Genomic DNA, 20421 nt, shown 5'->3' with positions numbered 1-20421 from the left:
ATTTGTGATTTCATGGTCATTATCACGTGGGATAAAGTTAAGTGCATTTAAGTAAAAAAGGTGAATCAAATGCAAAGAAAAAAAATCAAGTAAATAATAGTATAGGTTAGTGCTGTCTGCTAGAACTACAATGGGAGCCAAAAATACAAACAACATAGGTACTTAAAAATTTTGTATTAGTCTTTTTTTTAAAGGGACAGGTGAAAGTAATTTTAATAATAGATATTTTCTTTGGATAGACCTAAAATATAATTTTGACATGTAATCAGAAAAATGATCAGGGGATATTTTACATATTTTTTTTATAATAGTTCTTCAAATCTGCTGTGTGTTTTACACTTATGTCACATCTCAATTTGGCTTAGCCACATTTCAAGGGCTCAAGGCCACGTGAGGCTTGAGGCTCCCATGCTAGAAAGTGTAGGTCTAGGCGATATAGAGGCACAGCAACATTATGAAGGTGTAATGTGAATTTCTGCATTCTGGAGCCTTCCAGCTCAGCTCTAACATCTGTGCTTCTCCCACACACTCATTCTCTGCCCTACCCCACATCGCTCTCCCTCAGTCTCCAAAGTGAAGCCCCTTTCCTGCCCATACTCTCCTCTCCTTTCCTCTCTGACCAAGCAGTGTACTTTGTCAGTTGCCCACTGGAAATTTTACATTGGGAAGTTTGTATGGCATGTATCTGGTGACTCGTTTGCAAGAAATGAATTAGAAAGAAGCCTCTTCTGATAGGCAGATAGGAACGCCTTTTGGGTCCTCCCTGCTGCTGTCTCTTAATCATCAGTCAGTGGCAACTTGCATGCATGTATCCAGTGATGGATCTACCTTCTCTAATTCACTTGGCAGGTGGCCTGAGGGGATGTGACAAGCTCTTCTGCAAGTCCCTTAACATCATTTGTTATCAATGTTTTATATTCATCAGAATCATCTGGGGAACTTCTTAAGTATGCAAGGGTGATTTTGACACCATTGGATGGGGCATATGATTATGATTCTGGGCATGTGATTTTGATACACATGGAAGTTTGAGAACCACTGCCTGAAATCTGTTCCTACAGTATATAGTCCAGTAATGGCTTGCTGGAAAACTCTAAACTGGAATTTTGTAGAGCTTGTCATTTCAGATGTAAGCTCTAGAAGAGGAAACACGGACTCTTTCCACCCAGGTTGTGACTAAACTAATTGGATATGCTCCTGAATTTTCCACAAAGAACTGACCATCAACCCAAAATTTCCTTAGAAGAAATACCTACTAAACTCTAACCCAGCCAGGCATTGGGTCCTTGGGCCCTTAATGACAATTATTTTCAAAAAGGGTGCTCACTCTCATCCCACATTTGTTATCCCTGCCATTTTATCCCCTGTAATGCTCTCTAGGGACCAATTAATATTATCTGAATGGAAGCATGAGTCAGAAGTGGAAATGAGCTTGTCCTGGATCAGATTTCCGTGTGCGCATGCACACGCATATGCAGACAGACACACACACACACACACGGCATTACATCAGAGGGAAAACTGCCTGTGCCCAGAATCTCAGGTCTTATCAAGCAAGCCATCCTCCCATCTGACTCCAGAAATAAAGCTCTTGTGACTCATAGATTCAGATGTGGAGGTAAAGTGAACTCAACTTGGGATGGTGGCAATCAAGAGAAGGATTCTTAAGCCGAAATGTAATGGAGTTAAGATAAGGATCCAGGAGAAAACAGTAGGATCCTTAAAGTAAGGGGTGAGGGGTGGATTTAGATTCATTAAAGGTGTGCTCTGTACCAAGTATTTAACATTTCTTACCTTTTGATGACCCTGTAGATGAGATATTTCAAGACCCATGTAACAGAGTCAGCTGTTGAAGCCCAGAGAGGCGACTTGCCCCGCATCCTGTGGTGGGTAGGTGGTGGAGCTGGGTCTGAATAATTGGAAGGCTGACTCCAAAGCCAGTGTTTTCCTCCGAATGCCAAGTGCTTTCTCAGGATAGCAATTGCTCAGCCTATACCTGGGTTTCCTATAAACTGCCTGAATTACTCCTTGTGAAGAAAAAGAAAGCAAGAAGACAAAGTTAAACTGTATCTTTGTTGAAGAGACATCCCGATGTCCCTAGAGAGGCTGGCCTCTCCGTGCCAGCATCCATTCCCGTGGTGCACTTGGGAAGGTGACACTCTCAGTCTGGGAGCTACAGCATCATTAACTGAGTCCGTGTGCATCGTACCAGCCAGGGACCCACTTGGGGGCAGATGGAACACTCAAAGGGGTAATGGAGGAGAGTTTAATGAAAAAACAATTTGGAGGCATGGGTAGGGTTCAGGAACCAAGGAGGGAGGAGGAAACACTCAGGGGAAGTTCTGGGCCTGGAGGGGCAAGCAGAGGGAGAGTCTTCTCAAACTCAGGGACTGGGAGAGGGACCCCTAGACAGAAGTTGTGCCATAGGTAGAGGCATGCAGCTCCTGCCAAAACAGAGGGGGATCAGGGGAATCAGTCCCCCAACCTCTCTCCTCTCACCCTCTGAACCTGCGCCTTGGTTAACAGGACTAACCAGCACACACCCAAAGCCTGCTGGCACATAGTCAGGGCTAAGTAAGTGCTGGCCATTATTTCCATCAGGGGTAACTGGGTCCTCTAGCCTGGGGCCTTCCTGAGGCTGTTTCTCCAGAGAATGAATAGAGAGCTCCTATCTCTCTTCTGAAAACCAGTAGCAAGTTGGTTGCTTGGAGAAGTGGACGTGGCTGCTTGAGCCTTGTGTGATTGTCTCTTACATAACTGGCTGTGACCACGTTCAAGTTACAAGGGAAACTCCTGTTTGGTTAACTCCAGAGTTAAATGACTCCGAATTAGACTATCTTTCTGCGGAGAAATGTAGAGACTGACCCTGGATCAGGAGGATTTATGGGTTGTTTGATCACGAAATCAAGAGAGGATTTGTGCTGAGTTTCCACATGTATCCTCTGACAGAGCGACACAACCGATTCAAACAGGAAGCACCGTGGGATGGAGGAGAGCCACAGTGTAGATTATTTTCCATTGGCACCCCCCTCCCTCCAGCCCCTGAGCCCATCTCCTCTCGACTACACCCTGCTCTGAGCTCAGTGGGGGCCGACACCTGAGGACAGCGTCACTTGGGTGCCCTTACCAGCTGGCTGCTACTTGGGTTTAGCAGAGAGGGGAACACAGCAGGAGACCCAAGGGTGGGAAAACAGAGAGGTGGGTTATTTCTCTGTCCTGAGTCTCTGGCAGTGGCCCCCTCCTTCCTTTATACAACTCCCACTGGGCAGCCATCCTTCAAGTCTACAGTGGTCACTGGGCTCTAGTAACACTGCTTCCTCCTTGAGTCTCCTCAGCCCTAGGTGTGGTTATGGCTTCCCACTGGTGGCTGGTCCCTGGGCCCCTTGCCATCGTTGGTCTGTTCCCTCACCCTGGTCCACACATCTGTCAGGAACCCTTTCATTCAAACTCCTGTGACTGTTTGTGAGCTGTATATCTGCTGACCCAGACTTAACTCAACCTCTTCTAATCGACTCCTACCTAGCAGGTGCTCAACTAAGAATCTCGAATGGAATGGCCCCATGGTATTTGGGTACCTTCAAGAGCATGCCTAATATTCGCATGCAAATACAATGCTAGTGTGTATGTGTGCATGTATGTGTGTGTGTGTGTGTGTGTGAGTACGACAAATGCATGAGTAAATGGACTCTAAAACTTACTTCAAAGATGAAGCTATTCTATGGTAGATTTCAAAGCCAAGAGATATTAGAAATGATTGACAGTATCATGCCTGGCCTTGTCATTCACAAGTCATCAGAGATGTAGTATATCCTGGTCATGTTTAATCTTAAGTCAGAAGAGTTAAGGATTGACTCTCACTACATCTTGGGTTTACAGAATAATTCCAGACACTTGTTAATGTTTCTAGGGTTTTATTAAGTCCTGTCCATTTTGGACTGAGGACTTCATCCCATTTTATACCCCTTTGGTGCAAATAAGGGAAAGGAGATAATAAGGTTCTGTTTTCTTAGCCCCTCCAGATGACATGTGGGGCCATGACACACTATTCCATGTCTATCTCTCTGGAGGCTTCCTTGGCTGTTGTCCTTAGAATTTGGCCATACTTGAAGCAAAGTGAGCTGAAGGGAAAGTTGGCTTTGAAACTGTGGACCCAATGAGGTTAGAGTGGTTTCCTGTCCCCATTAAGAAGAACCATATCTGTCACACACGTTGATAGATGACTCTGCTTCTCAGAGTTTTGCCTGGTAGGAGGACATGGAGATAGATGGGATTCCCACATCCTCCAGTGCCCCCCCCCAAAGGAAATGAATTGTTCCCAGAAAGTTCCAGCATCTTTAAGATGGGAGACATATTTTGGCGCACATGCCTTGAGTTAGTCCATCAATCTGGCTTTGTTTAACTTCCCTGAGAAGCAGTGCTATGGGAAGGCCTGTTAAATGTTTCCAAAACATGTTTTGAAAAGAAGCCACCAGAATGAGAAAGAATTTGCCAAAAAGAAGTCCCTCACCCACTGTGGCACTTTTGTTGTTCGCTCTAATGAAATGAAATGAAAACCTCAAACCCGCAAACTGAAGTGTGGCCCACATTTTATGGCCTGAGCTGAGGAGTTTCATTTAGAAGGACATACACAGGATTACTTAGGGCTCTCAGGGGTCACAGTGGAGACTAAGACGGCCACGGGTATGACAATGGCAGACGGAGTTGCCAGAGCCTTGGTGCTCATTACTCTCCCTTTCTGCTCAACTGCCCCAACCCCAGTCTTGCCCTCTCTCCACTGCCAGCCGCAGACAACTCCCCTTTTCTCAGGAAATAGCTCGGACCTTTTCCCTTTGATTTCAGTGGGTTTTGCTGTTGCCCACCTCCCTGATTTCGGAGTTCTGGAACTATCCCTTCTCTGGTCCCTTCTCTTTGGCAATTTCTTGGTCTGTCTTTTTGGAATTCAGCCTTCTGTTCTGATGCTCATTTGTGCTTGACCCGTAAGTGCAAAATCCCTGCTCCAGCCCTGGGTCTCTGGAAGCTCACCATCTGGGCCCATCCCCAGCTCCCATGCTTCCTCCTGCCTCCATCTAGTGTGTATGTAGGGTGGGGAGGGGTTAGATTCTATTCTTGGCTTCAAAAATTATAACTGGTTCTCCACGATAAGGGAAATGCAAATTGAAACAATGAAATACCATTCATATCTACCAGATTAGCAAAAATTAATTAAGTCTGGTGACAACAGGGGTGGTGAGATGTGGGCATAAGGGAACTCTGGTGGGAGTGTAAATTGGTATAGTCGCTTTGGAGAACAATTTGGCAGTGTCTGTTGGTCAAAGATGTGTTCCCACTATGAAATATCAATTCTGCTCCTGGGTATATAGCCCAGAGAAATGTGTCCAGATTTGTGTGTTTGTGTGTATACATGTCCATATACAATATAGACACACATCCATATATGTACATCTGTATATGCACATGCACAAAAGAATTCTGATTACATAGGCCACAAGCTGTGGTTTATGGAATGTGTAATGGAATTGACATGTATTTAATATAAATGTACTGAACCAACCTTTTGTCAACATGTATAAATTCTAAAACAATGATGAGGGAAACAAGTTGTAAAAGGATATATGTGTGTGTTACATAAACATACATAATATATAGAAACACAATTTATATTAAAATGTAAACAATATGATTTCTATTAACATATTCATATTCATTAAAAGGCAAAAACAGGGGCACCCAGGTGGCTCAGTTGGATAAGTGTCCAACTCTTGATTTCAGCTCAGGTCATGACCTCAGGGCTGTGAGGTTGAGTTCTGTGTCGGGCTCCGCACTGAACATGGAGTCTACTTAAGATTCTCTCTCTCCTTCTCCCTCTCCTCCTCCCTGCTTGTGTGTATGCGTGTGTGCGCGTGCGCTCTTTCTTTCCTCTCTCTCTCTAAAAAAAAAAAAAAAAAAAGGCAAAAACGCACATAGGAATGATATAGGTCAAATTCAGGTTAATGGTTACCTTTGGGAAGGGCAAGGGAAGGATGAAGAAATGGGAAGAAATAGAACTGTATCCGGACATTTTTATTTCTTTGGAAGGAGAGAAAGGGACAGAGAGAGGTCTGAAGCAAGTAATATAAATATGTTTCATGCTGGCGATGGGCTCTTTTTCCTACTCGGTAGGATCGAAATGTTCATATTTACAAATTAAAATCAGTAGGAAAGTTATTTCTCAGACTTAACTTTTGTCCTGGATAGCTGACATTAACTGGAGGATTCATAGAAAGAGATTTTTGGGTGGGGACAGGGCCTTTGAGAACATCTGGCCAGCAGTGTCTGTCTGGTTCCAGAACCTCTTCTGTGGCTTGCCTGTGGCCCTGGGTGAACACCTGCCCTGACACGGGTCTCCCCGCAGATGAAACTCTCCGAAAGCCACTACCTTGCGCTGAAATCGGGCCTCCTGTGGGCTTCCGGCCGTTAGTTCCAGTTCTGATGTCCATGCTCAAGATTCTCACCACAGTGGCCCTTGGAGCTGCTAGGAAATAGGGACTTTGGGGCCAGCCTTGCAGGGGAACTAGGGAAGAAAGAGGAAGCCAAGGGGTTGGAGCCAACCCTCAGGCCTTCCCCTTTGGAAAGGCTGGCTAGTGAAGGGACTTGCCAGGGCCAGACCTCGGAGGAGGAAGCCCTGTTCTCGGGACATGATTCCGTTGCTTGGCAGCACACGCTGCCCCTGGGCCGCTGTTTTCCCAGGCCCCACTTCCCCAAATGCGGGCATGTGAGCACTTGCAGCGTCTGCTGGTAGCACCCTGGGCTCTTCAGGGCCAGGCCAGCGGAAGGGTGGGATCTGAGCCAGTGACTCATGGGGACCCTCCGTGGGACCCTCCTCTTCCCTGTCTTTTGTGAAGTCAGCTGGAAAAGGAGGTCACACGCCTAATTCCCCTTTGCCCTGGTCAGCCTTAAAAAGAAAGTCTGGCACCAAGAATAACGTCCTCTGATTCTCTTATATCTTGTTTAAACATAGCCAAACTTGAGGCCTGGATAATAGGTAGGAAAAAAAAAATGTGTAGGCACAGGGGAGAACCTATTTCCTACGTCACAAACAAAACAGTGACTACCTTAATTCTTCAGAACCACCATCTCTGTACTTTTTATATGTATTTTTTAATATCTGTTTTTTAGGTGCTTTTTTTCTTTTCTTGTTTTTTAGGAAAAAATGGTAAATGATTTGGTCAAAATAAAAAAAATCAGCTCCCAGGGTAAAGTCTGGAATTTGTTCAAGTTTAGCCTAATCCTTTTCATTCAAACTTTTTTTTTTTTTTTAAAGATTTTATTTATTTATTTGAAAGAGAGAGAGCACAAGCAGTGGGAGAGGGAGAAGCAGACTCCCCGCTGAGGAGGAAGCCTGATGCGGGGCTCGATCCCAGGACCCCCAGGATCATGACCTGAGCCGAAGGCAGAGGCTTAACCGACTGAGCCACCCAGGCGCCCCTCATTCAGACTCTTCTGAACGAGAAGCTTGAACTCGCTAAGGACACGGTGTTGCAGCGCTGGCTTCCTTCTCGGCGGTAACCTCCATGAAGTGGGGAGATGAGCTGATGTTGCAGTGGCTGTGAGCTCGGCTGCTCGATGGTCCTCGCCTGCCCTGTTCTCTGGTTGTCGGCTCAGTTCTGTACAGGAGTGCTTGTCCAGCTGTGCTGCCTTAGGAATCCCCACCCCCCGACCTGAGAGCTTTAGGCAACAGGAACCATGCCCCACGTGCACCCTTGACCAGTTGAACCAGAATCTTTGGGAGGGGGACCCAGGCAAGTGTACTTTTTAAAACTCTCCAGGTGATTCTAAACAAGCTACGTGTGCTATGCCTTGGAACGGCAGGGAGGTGTTCTCAGGGACTTGTGGAAAAGAACAGACACCAAAGATTTCATTATGTTAAGAATAACATTAAGAACACTTGAGGGCGGGGCATCTGGGTGACTCATTCCTTGAGCATCTGCCTTCGGCTCAGGTCATGGTCCCAGAGTCCTGGGATAGAGCCCCACATTGGGCTCCCTGCTGCGCAGGAAGCCTGCTTCTCCCTCTCCCACTCCCCCTGCTTGTGTTCCCTCTCTCGCTGTGTCTCTCTCTCTGTCAAATAAATAAATAAATAATCTTTAAAAAAAGAACACTTGAGGGCTTGCCATTGGCGGGGCCCTATCCCAAATGTGTTCTGTAGGTTATCTAATTAAAACTTTAGAATAGCCTGCTGAGGCAAGTTATTTATATCACAGAAGAGGAAACGGACCTTCAAATAGGTTAAGGAACTTGTCCAAGGTGATGCAGCAGAAATGTAGTTTCAGGGGCCCAGGCTTCAGAGGCTGAGCCTGGCCCTGATGATGTTTACTGAAGTGGAAAATCCCTCTCCCTGCACTACCCCCCTCCCGCCTCTCTCTCTCAGTCTCTCAGTCTCTCTCTCTCTCACACACACAATTTAAAAGCATTTTCAATAATATGTGTTTTTTTTTAAAAAAGGTTTTGCCGATCCATTTCTTTTCAGTTGCTATCCAGAAACCCGAATTCTCATGGCACCACAGTTCTTGAACATTCTTATTATTATTGTCTCATTGAGTATTGCATTAAGGCAAGTGAGGCATCATGTCTGCTATCTGGGTACAAAGGGTCAGGAGTTACATGCATGATTTCCCTCGGATGAGAGGCAGAAAAGACAGTGTTTGCTTCTAGAAGACCTGCAAAATTGATGAAATTTCTCATTTTTTCAAAACAGTATGATGATGTAATGAAAAGGACCCATGAGATCAGGATTTGTCTTAGTTTTTCCATCCAGGCACTGGGTAACGCTGACCAAGGCACTTCCCCTCCCTGGGCTTCCTCATCTGAAAAAGAAGGAATTGAGCCAAGTGTTTGTTAAAAGGCCTTCCAGCTCCATGATCCAGAGGATAGCTATTATCACAACAGCCTTCCTGATGCTGAGGTGTCAGCAGGCTGGCCTGCTGCCACCTGTCCATTTACTAATGCCTGAGCATCATATTTGCAGGACCCATTTCCCCTGGCTTATGGGCGGTGATGTAATAAGGAGCAATCGCCTTCAGACAATGCACCAGCCACTTGAGTAGCAACATGTGATACAGGAATGACCGGAACAGTTACGCCTTATGATGTATTGAAGAATTTGTTTACAGATTTTAACTGCATCTGGATGGAAGTAGGAATAGAAAAAATATGTGCAAAGAAAGACAACCTTGTGCCAGATTTCTTGGATCTGAGGATATTGCCTCAGATGTGTTGTGGATATTGACTGCCCAGTGACCATTCCCAATTCCCAACAGCACCCCAGTTCCCTTCTTGAGATTTTTCTCTCCTCCATTGTGTTTAGACCTTGGAACTGGTAAGTCCAGTACATACCCTCCTATGCTAAAAGTGAACGGCTCCTCCTAATGGAACCTTCTGCTGAGAAGCAGGCATGTGACCTCAGCTTGCTCCATTGTACTCTCTCTCCCAGGACTTTGCTTCTTGAGTGGGAGGAATGGTTGGAGTTTATTTATACTGGGGATACCACCCAGGTGAGGCTATCCAGTAGCTTCTGTGACCAAGACCTTCAGGAGTGACCTGGGTCTCATCTGTTCTAAGCCTGGTTTGCCAGTCCCTGTGTTGGTCCTGTGCTTTTCTAGATATTTTCCCTTTCAATAATGCATACCACCCCCAGTCCCCCTTTTGTCTGGAAATAGTCCAGTGTCAGTTGCTCTATTTGTCATTACAAACCTTTGCTGACGCAAGTCCTGGTTAGACCCTCCTTGCCTGACACCTCTTATGATGAAACTTAATCTAGCTAGCTGTCTCTCTCTCTCCTGGAAGTCACATGTAAACACGGCCAACCTCTGACCCTGTGGTTTTCCTTTCTCTGTGAACTCACCCTCTTTCTGTTTATACTTCTTCAGGCAGCATACAAAACAGCTGATTATTTCTCCATTTGCTAAATTCAGTTGTAGTTCAATCCTGTCACCTTGAAGGGAGTCTTAGGTATTCCCAAACTCTCGGGGAACACACTGGCAGAAACTCTGTTTCCCCCCATTTCTTTTAGTATAACAGTTAACCTCATCCACTGTGCATGGATTTCACCTAGCTAACTTTCCAAGGGCAACGGCATTTTGAAGTTCTCAGAAATCACTTCACTTCTATTCTTCATGTACCATCTAGATGTTTAAATTCATCTTGAAATGATTAATAGCCCTCCGAAAATTCTGTCTTCCTTTCCTCTTGACTGTGGATATCCTCTTTTGTGCAAGCTCATGTATTAACTCTTTTTTTAAATAATATTTTATTTATTTATTTACAGGGAGAGACACAGCAAGAGAGGGAACACAAGCAGGGGGAGTGGGAGCGGGAGAAGCGGACTCCCCGCTGAGCAGGGAAGCCCAATGCGTGGCTCGATCCCAGGACCCCGGGATCATGACCTGAGCTGAAGGCAGACGCTTAACTGACTGAGCCACCCAGGCGCCCTCATGTATTAACTCTTAATTATACTCTATGTCCTGGATGAATAAGATACAAAGAAGTAGGAGGCTGGTTTCTTGCCTATTAGGGTTTATAAACCAATTGCAGGTGAGATCTGTGTACGTGAAATAATTCTAGAACAACCTATACCTCCAAGGACCCCCCAGTGACCTGTGATAATGGTTTTTCAAACTGTGTTTCTGAAGCCTTAGTTGTGTGGCACCACCTGGGGGTACCTGGGGGTGTGCCGGGTGAGGAGGGGGCCTATCTGTTGCTCTGTAGGATGCCATTGGAACAGTTACCAAGGCAGACTAATCTGCCTTCAGATCAACACAAGCTGCTGGCAGACAACCGTGCTAACTACAGTGAGGGATCTTTCTTCTGGAAAGTAAAGACTATATCTGCCGCAGGGGAAGAATCGTTCCCCAGCCTGGCGAAGACCCATTGCTGCTGGAAAGGCAGCCCGCTGAGTGTGGATTTGGGTCAAAGGCAGGATGGCCTCTGAGGCTCTTTCCTCAGATGAGGGTTCGAGGACCACGGGAGCCGATCTTCCGCCGATGTACAAGGTGCTTCTCGATCTTCCTGTGGACTACAGATCCAGATCCAGGTCCTGCTTCCAGAACCTCTGGGGTTTTTCTATGCCTGGGCCTCCATGCGGCCCTGCCCTTCCATGTGTGGGTCTCTCTGCTTTGTGCGCATCACTGGCACCCCCAAAACCATAGCCCGCCTTGATGATAAACTCATTGAAGGCAGAGACCACATTTCATCTATATGGATCCCTGGCAACTAAGCAAGGGCCTGGCATGGTTGTTCCATTAAAGACTAGGTTTCTCAGTGTGTCTGTAAGAATTACAGTAGCTGGAGATGAGGAGAACAATTTCTGGTTAGGGTGGTCTGAGAAGACTTACGCCCCAAAAGTTAGGCTTGTATGAGGCCTTTGAAAACCATGGCATATTTAGTTCATGGGAAAGAAGGAGGGCATTTCAGGCATGGAATCATTGCTGAGCCAAGGTTCAGAACACAGTTTATGAGATCCCATAGAGCAGTAAAGTGCAGTAGGAAAGAATCAACTGGGGGGCATTTAAAATATACCCAATTCCTGGATCCCCTTGCGGACCAAATGAAGCAGCCTCTGGAATGGGCCCAGGCTTTGGGTGCCCATACAGCTTCCTCAGTGAGTCTAATGTGCCACAGGGCCGAAGATGGTGCTGGGACTGTCAGGTCACATAGGAGGGGTGTAAAGAAGGGCTGGGTTTGAAGAACGAACACTCCTGATGGAATCTCTTTCCTTTTTGGCCAGGAATTTGGGCCCTGTGCCAACGCATATTAGGGTGCTTTTCGTGTTTTGCAAACTAGGTTTTATGGCAGGTTAATCTGGTTCAGATTCAAATTGAGGGAAGAGGGTGAGAGGCTTGCAACACTGGAGAGCAGGATGGCACAAAGTTCTAGGAGAGGCCTGTTCTCAGGTGGAGGAGCAGAAAAGGGAAGATGAATCCAAGAGACATGGAACAGGAAGAATTAATAGAACGTGGTGGGATGAAACATGTTTTCTCATCAGGTGTGGTAGCAATGGGAGAAATCTTTCTTTATATAAAGATTTTATTTATTTGAGAGAGAGAGAGTGAGAGAGAGAATGAGTAGGCGGGGAAGGGCAGAGGCAGGGGAAGAAGCAAACTTCCCGCTGAGCGGGGAGCCAGATGTGGGGCTTGATCCCAGGACCCTGAGATCATGACCTGAGCCAAAAGCAGATGCTTATGACTGAGCCACCCAGGCATCCCGAAGTCTCTCTTTATATAAACAGTCTCAAAGTTATGTAGGCGAGGAATAGGGAATGGTATTCATTCTCTACACCTGCCCCAGCCCACTCCCCACCACCCCCATAGTAGCTGGATATTAGAAGCTCATTCCTTCGAGTTACCCTCTCCTAAATTATCAGTGCATTCTATTTCCCCTTTTCTTCCTTGAGAAACTTCCTGAAAGGAGAATCTACCCTGATGTCCTCACTTCCCCACCACCCACACTCTCGCTAACCCCCTGCAATCTGTCATCTATCCTGAGTCCCTCTTGACGGCCTCCAGTGGCCTCCCACTCTTTAAAATCCAAACTTCTGTCTGAGCCTCATTCCGCTCCACCCCTTGGCTGCACTTAACTCTCTTTCTTAAAGGTGACGCTCTTGGCCTCTGGGCTGGTGGATGCCCCTGGGTCTCCTTCCACTGCTTAGAGGCTCTTTCTCTAACTTGCATTTTTCCTTCCACCCAGGACAGATTCACCCAGGATCCATCCCCAGGCTCTTTCTTCATTTTCATTTCCAATTGTCAGGAGGACACTGTCCACCTCATTGTCCCATCTGTGCCCCATACTCACTGTCGTTACGGGCACCAGTATTTGCAAAGTCCTTTGTTGTGTGGAAGGTGCTTTACCCACAGTGTTTCACTTGAGCTTCATTGCCCTCCAACCCTGCTTCTTTCATTCTGCTCTTCCCTCCATCTGAATCTTGGCTCTGTTGCCTGCTAACTGAAACCCCAGTTTCTCAGTCTAAAATGGGGATAATTATACTCGCATCGCGAAGGCCTTGTGAGCATTAAACAGGAAAAAGTACAACAGGTAAGCTCACTGTCTGTCACACTGACTTCTTCCTTGAAGGCAGGATCTAAGTTTGGTTTGGTTTAGTTTGGTTTCTCACTAACCCCCAAAGGAAATGCTCCTAATGTAATGGAAGGAATGAATTCCAAACACTAGAAAGAGAAGTTGCCTTAAGTTGATGATTTGAGTAAATTTTGAGGAAGTGGCAAATTTCAACAAAACTAGGTCTGAGCTTATTTTTCCTTCTGAACACCTTCTCAAGGGCTGAGGGGGTTGCAGGTATTTGGGGCCTGAGTTTTGACGAGGTTGGCTCGTGGGAGGTACAAAGATGGCAGTGGGAGTGCCTTTGCTACTCGTGGCCTTGCGTGTCAAGGCAAGGTTCTGGCTTATCAAGGGGTATCAAGTGTTTGTCAGTTGTCTGCACTGGAAGATTTGATGGCAAGATTTTTATACTGTCTGAGCTTGTCTGCTAATTTCTTGTCAATTTTGATTTATGAGTTGTTTCAGATCTATGAACTGCTGAGTAACCTGATCTGTGACTTGCTACTTGGATTACTGCCTGCAAATATTTGGGGGGCTGTAAAGTGATAACATCCTAAGGAATATGGTCAATAATCAGACAGTCCCCATGACAGGGCTGCAGGTGACTTACCTGTAATATGATGTTCTAGCATAACTGTGAAAAATTACTTGGCCTTGGGACCTGAAATGCATTTAGGGTTGTTCGAGAACTATGAACACCAGCTGGCCTTTCTTTAACGCATCGTTCTTAATTCACCTTTTTCAACTGCCAACAGTGATTTGGAACATTGTAATCAAAGCTCTTTGGACTTGGTTCTAGAATTGCAAGGGAAGTGTCTGACTGTTATGTTTGAAATACTTTGGTAGACATTGTGAAGGTATTGGATCAAATGTGGTAAAAAAAAAATGAGGAAGTGGACTATATTTACATTATTTTGCCTCATGTGTGGGAAAGCAAAAGGTAGTTTTCTGAAAACATCCTCACTAAGCTTACTTGCATTCTGTGATTATAGTTAAAACATCATGTAGGTGAATTTCCAATGAACACATGAATACGTGGTGTTGGTGACCAATGCCTTATGGAGATAAATGGGCTGATAATGTCAGGAAAAGCTGCAGACAATTTAAGTTCAGTTTCAGTGACCTTTGTTACTCCTTGCATCAAGAGGTGAAATCAATTATCTCATCCCCTGAAGCTGTGCGGTCCTGTGACTTGTTTTTCCCCCAGAATGCAGTGCAAGTTATACAACTTTGGAGCCTAATTCTTGAGAGGCCTTATATCTTCTTTTCTTGTCCTCTTGAAATGCTGCCCTGGGTCTGCCATGTGAAGAAGCCATGTGGAGTGGCTTCTTAGCCTTGCCTGCTAAGCCCCCCTGGATTCACCAGCTGAGAGCCAGCATCAACCTGTAGACACGGGAATAAGGTGGTCTCGGGTCATCTGAGTCTGTCCAGCCTCAGGAGAGCTCCAGATGACTGCAGCCATCTGAGCGACCCCAAGACAGAGGAAGAATCAGCCAGCTGAGCCCAGCTCGGACTGCTCACCCAGAGAATCATGAGCAAATAAAAGACATTTTAAAGGTTGTTTTAAGCCACAGAATTTTGGGATTTCTTGTTATGTAGGAATAGATAAGAACACAGGCAAATACTATTACTATTCAATGTTGACTTTATTGAGAAATAAAACAAATAAATTGCATAGTGACTTGTTAGATCCTAGAAGTTTAAAGCAGGAAGGGTCTTCAAGGTCATCCCACTGATTCTTCTGATTCTTGACGCTACTTTCATGGAGGCATGTTTGCCGTTGCTAGGAGACCAGCTGGTCTCTGAGGTCTGGGGCCAGCTTTTATGCTTCTGGGTATCCCACCCCCCTGCTTGTATTCCCTCTCTCGCTGTCTCTCTCTCTGTCAAATAGATAAATAACATCTTAAAAAAAAAAAAAGAACCATATTTTATGTACCACTTACTTTTGATAATAGCACTCTTATTGATGCCTTAGTCCAAACAAATGGACCAAGGCATCCCTGTCATCTGTATCCATAATGGACACTGAATTGGGACACAGAAGTCTGGTCGATTCATAACCCAAAATCCTAGGCTGTGGGAACTTTCTACTAGAGGGACCCAAACTACCGTTACCACGCACAGTTAAGGGAGAGTGTGACCGTCATTGGCCTGGGGGTGGGTTAAGAGTAACTGTTCTTTGAAGACTCTTACAAAATGCTTTTTAGCTTTTCTAAGAACTTCTACAGCATTTGATCTTCACTGCAGAGCTGGAGAAAAGGTTACCATCTATATTTTCAAGACATGACAACAAGGACACAAGTGTCAGTTTGCAATAAATCCCCAGGTTTTCTAGTCAACAGTTCAAATTTCTTTGCTCCAGACCAGGCCATCTCAATGACTGGGAGAAGGAGGGCCTTGGACCCCGTGATTTGATGACATGCCCAGCCACTTGTGTTCTACTGAGTCTGGGATTCTGTACCTCTGAGAGACATCGGGCACTGTCCAGATGTCCAGACCGTCCTTCAAGGAAGGACTTGTGGTCCAGCTGTGAGGGGTGGTCAGCAAATAGCCTCTAGCACTGAGGTCCTTCCAGGTCAGCCTCAGGTGCCAGCCGAGAGCTGTATTAGATTTTTCCATTATAAAAGCCATGCTCGGAAAAAAAAAAAAAAAGACATGCTCATTCTTGGTTATTTGGGAAACATGCCCCTCAAAGGCTATTAAAATTTTGCCAAGAATAAATATATTTCTCAATGTACCCTTAAATTAACAGTGGGCCCCTCAAGCCAAAGGAACAGAATAGCCAGTTACTCCTCAGAAAGGGCCACCCCACCTTTCCTCTCATTATCAGTGCTGCCTGTGGCCAGTTGTTCAAGGCTACAGAAAGTCCCTTTGGCAGCCAAGTCTCACCCCACAGTCCCCCCAAAATAAAAACTGCTGCTGCTTCTTTGGGGGGGTGGTAATTATAAGAGACTCAATTACATAACAAATTACATGTATTATAAATATAAAAGACTCAATTATATAACAAATTGCTTTGAAATGATGATTTAAATTGTGTATTGGCAGGAAGTGGATATTTGAATATAATGAGTTGCATCGATTATAAAAGTGTCTTCTCTAAAGCTGGTACAATAACTGCCTCTGTTGGTGGGCTGCTCAAAACACCAGCCAGCTGGAAGACTCCGAAAATGTAAGTTGTTTGAATTGCATTTGGAATATGTAAGGGGATTGGCTCCCTTTGTTGTTTCTGTTCCTGGGTGATAAGGCTCCTGAGAATAGATCCGTGGCCCCAACATGGGGCAGTCGCTCTAGTAGGGCTTCCTGCCAGGGCAGGCGGGGCTGGTCCCCAAAGAACCAGGACAGTGCAAGGCTGGGAAGCCTATAGCCTGCAAGCCCGAAGTAGGTGCCTTAAGCCTCTAGGCATCCAGTCCCCTTCCCAGTCCCCACCTGCTCAGCGCACCTGGGGAAGGAAGCACATGTCTGTTTGGTGGGCTGTGTCCTGTGCCAAACCCTCCACGGCTTTTATGAAGGCTTGACACGTAGGGGTGGTGGATGCCAGGAGTGCGTTAGAACATTTGTCCTGTGTGAACCATTACTGTAGGGAGATGTGGCAGGCCAGAAAAGATTGCCTAGGTTAATGTGGAGGAGAATCAGGAAGGCCCTCAGCCCGTGAACTGGCTACTCTCACACCCAGAGCTCCCCGTCCAATCAGGAGAGGAGTTTAGCAGCCAAGCGTGTTCCGGTTTTCCCAGAAGGGCCTCAAGGAAACCTTGACAAATAAGGGCCATGCTTTTGGCCACCATGGACCCTATAGTCCAAGCACTGACACACTTTTTCTATAAAAGACCAGACAGTAAATGTTTTAGGCTTTGTAGCCATAGACTTCTCTGTTGCTTCTTCGTCATTGTTGTTGTTGTTGTTTAAACAACACATTCAAAATGTGACAGCCATTCTGTGCTTGTGGGTAGTGAGAAAACAGGCTTCAGGCTGGGTTTGGCCCCAGGGCCATCATTGCCATCCCTTCCTGGTGTATTATATTTGGTGGTGAGGCACTGGAATGTTTGCTTTCTATACTGAAGCACTGAGATGTGATGGTGGGCCCCCAGCAGTGAATCCCAGATCGAGCTAGTCCTTTGGGAAGAAGTGGACAAGCACTGAAGAGTCACATGACCTCCCTGGAGACCTCTGACTGACCCTCCAGTTCATGGTCACCTTGTTCTTCTGGCCAGACCTGTGGCTCCTGCAGGACCTTCTTGGCAGTTAGCCTTTACTGCCTGGCCTTTGTAAGGGTGGTCTCATGGGTTGGTGTGCGCCTGGGCTGTCCTCCTAGAGGTCTCCTTTCCGTACCCCATAGCCACTCTGAGAGCCCCTTGTGAGTGGCAGCTTTCAACCATTTCATCTCCTGTCAGTGCTCAGAGCAGTGCCTGTTACAAAAACACTAAGTAATGCGGTCGCTGAGTGATGCTTCGTGTTGCACACTGAGTTCCCCTCTTTTTTCCCTTCCTCACTGGCGAGGCCCAGCAGGTGGAAAAATTGAAGCTATTTTGTGATTTGTGGAGTCCTTGGCAACGTGTGGCCCCTTGAGGGTTTTCTAAGTCTCCTCTCTTGGTTCTCAGTGTTACTGTGCCAAACCCTGTAGTAACCTTTGTGATCTGCTCCCAAAGTGTGGAACGTGGCTGCCCCTTGGGTGGGTGGGGGTGTGCCTGGGTGGCTCAGTCGGTTAAGTGTCTGATTCTTGATTTCGGCTCAGGTCATGAGATTCTCTCTCCCTCTCCCTCTGCCCACCCCCCGCCCCTGCTCACACACACTCTTTCTCTAAAAATAACAACAACAACAGCTTATGGGAATACCTAGAGTTATTTTGTCTTGCCCTATCCTGCTTTTAGGCAAGAACTATGGGTCAGTCTAATCTTACCCTTGACCCTTAGCATCACGCACGGCTTTGAAGACAGCTAAACTGTCGATTATTGAGCACCTACTATGTGCCAGGCATAGTGGGAGCGACTTTACATGTATGGTTTCTAATCATATAGTTACACTGGGAGGGCTACATTATTATCCCCATTTTACAGATTAGGAACCTGCAACCCAGACAAGTTGTCACTTGCCTTTGACCACACAGCCTGTATATGGCTAGGCCAGGAATCAGCAAGGACTTCTTTTTTTTTTAAAGATTTTATTTATTTATTTGACAGAGAGAGATAGCGAGAGAGGGAACACAAGCAGGGGGAGTGGGAGAGGGAGAAGCAGGCTTCCCGCTGAGCAGGGAGCGCAATGTGGGGCTCGATCCCAGGACCCTGGGATCATGACCTGAGCCGAAGGCAGACGCTTAACGACTGAGCCACCCAGGTGCCCCTAACAAGGACTTTTTGAGCATCCACTTTGATGTAGGCACTGCACTAGGTGCCGAGGATGCAAAAAAGAATCAAGCCTGGTCCCTGTCCTCAGGGAGCACACAGCCTGCTCCTTTCTGGAAGGTTGCCCTAGATAACATATGTCTCTTGTCTTGCCTGGAAAACAACTTTGGTTGGGCAAAGAAATGAGGCACTGTCACCTGCCTTCTACCTAAAGCCCTCCTGTCTTCTTCCATGAAGCCCAGGAGGTCTACAGCTGTGCTGAATGGTCTGGGAAATGGAGGCTTTGGTGTCATACCACCTGGGTTCAAATCCCAGCTCGACTATTTTCTGGGTGGTGACCACTGGCAAAATACTCAGCCTCTAAGTGGCTGCTGTGGGTTTAGATGACAGGTCCTGTAGAAGCGCAGAAGATCTCTGTGCAAATCAGCAGCTATTATTACCAACATGTATTGTTTTTAAATGCACTTTTCTTATCAAAGAAAGATGATCAGAGGCTCAGCCTCCCTCCCCACTCCTTTAGTCTCACAGCATCTCACATCCTCCCCCAGGCTTGGGTGGTGGGTGTCATAGGCTGCAGCTTGCAGACTGCTCTGGACGGCACCTGGCACTTTGAAGTGCGTGAGACACACCAAGGAGTGTGAATGGTGGTGTGAATGGCAAGCTCAGTCAGCCAACTCTCCCTGAAGCTTTGATCTGCTTCTGCGTGCTGGGTGGAACAGAACACAAGCTCTTATCTGCCTCTTCGGGGGCACTGGCCCACGCTTGGCTTTCCCACGCTGTTTATATATACAAATCTATCTGTGCCCAGATAGAGACGTGCCAGAAAGCGGGCAGGGGAACCCTCACGCTGGGCTCTTGTCTCCCTGCAGGGTGAGGCTGGGCCATCAGGAAGTCTCCTAGCCTTGGTTTCCTCTCCTCTGAACTGGGAGGGCCTTATCAAGCCTGCAGTCTCATTGAAAAATCCCCTGGGGAGCAGAACCGGTGATGGGTACCTGTGAGAAGTTGGGCAGCCCGGATTGGCCTGGGAAGCGGCTGTTGTCGGGGAGTGTGCTCTGTAGCCTCGGACACAGCTCATCCATCTGGACGAGCTGCCGGGGTGGGGGGGGGGTGCCCGCTGTGCGTGAGGCCAGGCAGCCCAATCGATCTTTGGGAGATAATGCAGGCCCACACAGCCTCGCTGGGCTCTATCGTGCAAGGTGCCATTAAGAGCAAGATAAAAGCTTAGAGCTTTGACTCAATCTTGAAGACAAGGCCCTTGCAGGCATTTTTCTTTGTCACGGTGTCCTCAGGAGAAAGGAGAGTCCCAGGGAAGGAGGAGGAAGATGAAGGAGCAGAGGGGGAAAGTGGTTTTTGAGAGAGTAGACAAGAAACCATGAAAAAGAAAAAGCAAAACTTCGAGAGCGCCCTGAGCTCTTCATTTTCTTTTCATAGTAAAGAGGAACACTGTGAGGGCCAAGTAGCAGGTTTGCGGGGGACACACAGAGCACCCTCTCCTTTTTGTCTGCATTGCCTTGGGCGGAAGGATGGTCCTGAGCATCATTCCCACAGCGGGAGTTTGTTCCTTCAGAGGGGAACTCTATGATCACGTTCTCCTGGGTGACTGGGTGATGGCCTTGCAGTAATCCCCGGCCCAGGGTCTGTCTTTCCTTCCTCTTCTGGCTGGCTTTCCCTGCCTGTTTGTAGGGGCTGGGTCAGCTCAGGAAAGCCTTTCATGGTTTGGCTTCCCCTCTGACCCTCAGAACTTTATTGGACATTTGCTCTCGGGGCTGAAATCCAGCTGAAGAGATCTGGTTTCTCAGAAGTCATTTTGAGAAGTCATTTCAAAGGGAGTCCTTTTGTGCCAGAGCCCCAGTTTGGTGGCCCCAGACCTGCCCCTTTGGGCGGTGAGTCTGGATGAGGCCCTTGGTCTCTTCCTTCCATCCTGCACGTGGAGCCTGGGATCCCAGCAGAGGGGCTGCCCGGGACAGCTTGTGAAGGAGTGGGACTTGGCCCTGTG

This window comes from Mirounga leonina, unplaced genomic scaffold (genome assembly GCF_011800145.1).
Source record: "Mirounga leonina isolate KUSES-001 unplaced genomic scaffold, KU_Mleo_1.0 Mir_151, whole genome shotgun sequence".
In the NCBI taxonomy this organism is placed as follows: Eukaryota; Metazoa; Chordata; class Mammalia; order Carnivora; family Phocidae; genus Mirounga; species Mirounga leonina.
Note: the sequence above shows the minus strand (reverse complement) of the source record.